At 43.1% G+C, this 4,896-nt stretch overlaps 1 non-coding gene across 1 annotated transcript; it reads right to left on the bottom strand.

Moving 5' to 3' along the window:
* Nucleotides 1-3,156: 3,156 nt before the first annotated feature.
* LOC142442065 (small nucleolar RNA SNORA62/SNORA6 family) lies at nucleotides 3,157-3,308 on the bottom strand. The gene has a single exon (XR_012783320.1). It is a non-coding gene; the product is annotated as a small nucleolar RNA SNORA62/SNORA6 family (small nucleolar RNA).
* Between the last annotated feature and the right edge of the window lie 1,588 nt (nucleotides 3,309-4,896).

Raw genomic sequence — 4,896 nt, 5'->3', positions numbered from 1 at the left:
GACAAGCTTCATTCTGGACTCAGTCAACTTCCCAAATAGATGAAATGTTGACTCAAAGCGCATTTGGAGTTCATTGCACCAGGTTGGACTGTTAATAAAACTTTCTATTTAGAGGTCTGAAAAGATTGTGTTACAGTTTGAGATTAAAAGGCCTGATTTGTGGCAGAGGGGGGACTGGTTTTGCCCCAAAGACAATTCACTTGCTCAAGCAACCATCTCAGTGCACCAGTGTTTTGCAAAAACAGCATACCTCTGTTGCTCCACGCACCTTCTTAAGTTGTCCTCCTTCCATGTGACTTTCTTTTTGTTTCCATGAATGAACAGGATATGAAAGGACAGCGATTTGATAGTGTAGATGAGGCGAAGAAAAAAGAGGGAGGTGCTGTCAGCCATCCAAACAGATGAATTTGAAAAATGTTTCCAAGAATGGAATCGCAGATTTGACAAATATGTTAAGTGTAATGGAGAGTACTTTGACGGTGAAAGGGTTGTTTCGTGATAAGGGTGGAGGGCGACTACAGATGGTGTAAGATATTAAAATAATAATAATGTATAATTTATCAAGGGTTCATGAGGGTGGGAGGGCGGGGGAGGTAGGAAAAAAGAGGAGCCGGTAGCAAATGGAAGAGATTAAATAATGGCAAGAGGTGCACAGCACACGCTGGCTGATGACCTCAGGCTAGAGATTTATTGTTTTATAGAAACAATATAGTTTATAGAAAACAACACCACTAAATGGCAATAATGTAAGGAATACACTCAAGATAGACAAACTGTGGCCATGTTATTGTCCATTGGGGGAGGGGCCAGTATAGGAGACAGAACTAGCCCTTAAAGAGTTACAGTTTCAGAAATTTGCAGGGACAGTTCTACCCCGTGTTGTCGGGTCGCTTATGATGGCAGTGAGTTTGCTTTTACCTGGGGGTGGGGGGAGATTTTCATTGAAACAGACCCATCCAAATATTCCCCCACAGATAGGTTGATAGAGGCGATAACATAGTTGAGCTGTAAGAGTAAAAGATGGGATAAAAATCTGAGTAGCCCAAGTTTTTAGCCTCAAACCAAGGGACTGGGAGCACTAGGTGGCTCCAGTTACCCCGGAGCTCATCACCCTGTTAAAGCATCCGAGAGCTGCACCTGAAAACCACAGCTGGCTCCAATCACTGCCACTTTTGAGAAATGAGATTGTAATGTGCACGCCCAGAGGTCCAAGCTGAGGGCAGGAGAGGAGGGCTGATGGAAACCTCCATATTTGTGAAGTCCACGTGTGGAACTGACAGATTCTCTCTGACCTACAGCCCATGCAGAGAAGCCTCAAAGAGCGCCCCACTGCCCGGGATACAAAAGGAAAGAGCGGGTGATCTAGGGCAGGGTTTCCTAAAAGGTGCTCTGCTGTCCGGTGCAGGGAGGGGAGCTGGAAACTGGGGGTGGGGGGAGGGCTGCAAAGCCAGTATTTACACTGTAGGTTGGATCATAGGTTATGCTGCTGCTGTCGGGTGTCATTGAGTCATTTCTGACCCACAGTGGCCCAATGCACAGCAGAACGAAACACTGCGCGGTCCTGTGCCACGCTCGCGGTTGTTCCTTTGCCTCGAGCCCATCGTGCAGCCCCGGTGTCAGTCCATCTCCTTGAGGGCCATCCACTGTTTTGCCGCCCTTCCACAAAACACCCAAGCCATGGTGTTTCCCATAGTCTCATGCTTATGAAAGTTTGACATTGACCAAGGAAGACCGAAGACGAATCAATGCTGGAGAAAAATAGTGCAAGAACTGTGGACTGCTAAATGATAAATACTCTCTGTCTTGGAAGAAGTACAGCCAGTGCTCCTTAGAGCCAAGGTTGGCGAGACGTCATCTTATAATTATGCTGTCTATAGGATAAAGATTTCTAATTGCCAGGTGGGGTACTGACTAATTTTTTTCCTGGAAAGGGCGTGACAGGCTCATTAAGTCTGGGAACCAATAATGTAAGTAGCTGCATACAGTGGTAGGTGGAACAAGGAAATTGTCTTTCAAAACAGCTATGAACTTTGACAACAACTCCAAATAACTCTAGCACCGCAGGAGAAAGCCTTGCACAGGTACCCGTACCTACCTGTGTGGGTTACCTGAGCAACCCTACAAGAAGCAAGAACTCTGTCCTAGTTGGTCAGAGACCACACCAGTCCTTGCCTACTGTCACCCAAACGGGAACTGAATGTTCTCTGCTGCCATCTAAGGGAAGATGTTGAGAATGCAGCTAAGGAAGAAGGAGGAGTAGAAACTTAGTCTCAGAAACTCAAAGGGGCAGTTCACCCTGTCCTACAGGGTTGTTATGAGTAGGCATCCACTCAATGGCAGGGAGGTTTGTTTGTTTGTTTTTGAAGTAATCATTAAAACGGGTTCTTTGGAAGGTTATAAAAATATTGACCGGGCATTTTAACTATTTAAATCAGTTGGATATAAGAAGAAATTTGTTCTTTTGTTGTCAGGGTAACCAGCCTCTGACAATTCGTGGGGGTCCCTAGGTGCAATTGTATGGTGATAATATATATAAGATTGTAGTAAAGTCATACATAATCAGTTAGATGAGAGAGGAGATAAAATAGAGGAGTCAGTCATATTTTATAGTCTCATGCTCACCCCCTGGATGGCCATGATCTCAACAGTCAGGTGCGCAGAGATAGGGAGGAGGGGAGAGAATGTATTTCTAACCAAGGCTTATATATGCTTGCAGGGCATGCAAGCCCCTAGATTACAGGTGACCACATACGTCACAGGAAGGGGTTGTACCATAGGCAATACAGCAATGGGAGGGGGGTGATCTAGGGGTGCACATGGAATAGGAAGAAGAGGGATTAGGGGTACACATGTGACAAGATGGTCCGATCCTACATTCAAGATGGCAGCCTAACCTTAGTCGACCTTGAGTGTACTTGACCTTTACTCTGGGCTCTCCAGGGAGATAATAACTATCCTTATCAGTACAGCATAAGCCCCACCTACAGTGGGGTAAACAATAATGCCTGATGTCATCAGGGAGAAACTTCTAATCAGCTTGCTTCCAAGTGTGCTACAGTCATTTACCATGTGTTCCAAGCAGGGTCTTAGGTCTGACACATATTTGGTGGAGAGAACCTGGGGACAAGCCTTTTTGTATCCTACATTTTTTTTTTCACATGTGGCAGCGAGTACTATCAAACTCCAGCCATCGAGGCAAGCTCTACTGGTGTTAGCGAAAATCCTGCCTGTTAATGTAGCACGCTTCCGACACTCAGAAGTTCACTGGCCAGGACTGGCCTCCACCCTGAGCTTTAATAGTGTGCACTGTATCCTACATTTTGATACCAAGATCTAGCTGTGCTTTTCAAGTTTGGAAAAGTGCTAAATTTACTCTGGATCAACTGAGATATAAGAAGAGAGCAATGAATAAACTAAAGTTTATTTTTACCTGAGCAGTAAAAAAGGGAAGTGTTATCAACTAGATTATAAACAAAACATAAACAGTGTTGGTAAAATTGGTTTGGGAGAGAAGATTGTTGTGGTTGCATAATTTCATGTCAACTTGAAGATATATAAAAGTGTAGAGGTGGTACTCAACCTGTCAATCCGGTCACAACCTGATGGTGCCTCCTTGTGGGCATGGTCTTCTCATTTGGAGGGTCCTGGGAACCTCCTCTTCTCTCTCTGCCTTCACCTTGCTACTGGCAAACCACCCTGGGACCTGCCAGAGCCCTGTGATGCTTCCACCACCATTGGATCCACAAGACTTTGCACTCAGCCAACTGATCTTCCTGAATTCTGCATCATGGCTTGTGGTTGTGTGAGTGTGAAGAGGGATTTATGGACTAGTATTGGACTTGTGGACTTGAGTTGGACTGGGCTGGGATGTTTTATTGGTATATAATTACTTCTTGATATAAAGATCTTTCTTACACATATATGAGTGTCTCTGGATATGTGTCTCTAGTCAACCTGACCTAACACAGAGATTATCGATTAAATTTTAAATACATTAAATTTGAGTTATATAAATATATATATAATAAATTTGAGATATAGATATTTAAATGAGACACCTACATGGGATGGAAATTATATTGTACTCTGACTTAATATGCTATCTATCAATTAAAATACTCTGGTTAGTGTGTCAAATGTTAATGGTAGAAAACTGCCTAAAATAATATGAATACTATGAAATTATTTTGAGCAAAACAATTATCTTCTTCTTAAGAAACATAAGGCACATTAATGCACCACTGCACAATACAAATATTGACGACTATTTAGACATTAATGTGCCACTAGGAACACTGGCAAAAGGACTTCTCTATTGGTTCTTACAACTGCATGCGAATCTATATTTATATCAAACTGTAATGTTTAATTTCAAAAACAAGTAACCAAACATCAGTGGGACAGTGTATAGAAATTAAAACCCAAAACCCAAAGCTCTTGCCATTGAGTCAATTCTGACTCCAGATGAGTATCTTTGTAGTTTCATCACTACAGCCAAGGAAAACCTAGGGAGCAGAAGTGGCTGTAGCAGAAGGTCCTTAAGTTAGCGGCTTTTACAAACAGGAAGTTAAGGTTTCAGGGGCTGTCAGAATTCTAGAGGCACGTTTCCTCTCGGTGAGAGCTCTGGAGAAAGGTCCCCGTGTCTCTGAGCATTCCCGTCCCTGGTGATCTTGTGAAGTGGCATCGCTTTTCTCATCTCTGCCCCCTTGATCTCTTCCTTTTATATTTTTAAAGAATATTTTATTGAGTCAAGATACACCCTACCCTGATCCTGTCTAGTTAACATAGCAAAGAGAGTCCATTCCCAAATGAGATTATAACCATAGGTGGAAAGTGTAGGATTTACAGTACATGTTTTAAAGAGATGACACCATTCAGCCAATAACAGCAAACCTA

Source organism: Tenrec ecaudatus, chromosome 2 (genome assembly GCF_050624435.1).
Source record: "Tenrec ecaudatus isolate mTenEca1 chromosome 2, mTenEca1.hap1, whole genome shotgun sequence".
In the NCBI taxonomy this organism is placed as follows: Eukaryota; Metazoa; Chordata; class Mammalia; order Afrosoricida; family Tenrecidae; genus Tenrec; species Tenrec ecaudatus.
This window is presented reverse-complemented; position numbering and strand designations above follow the sequence as displayed.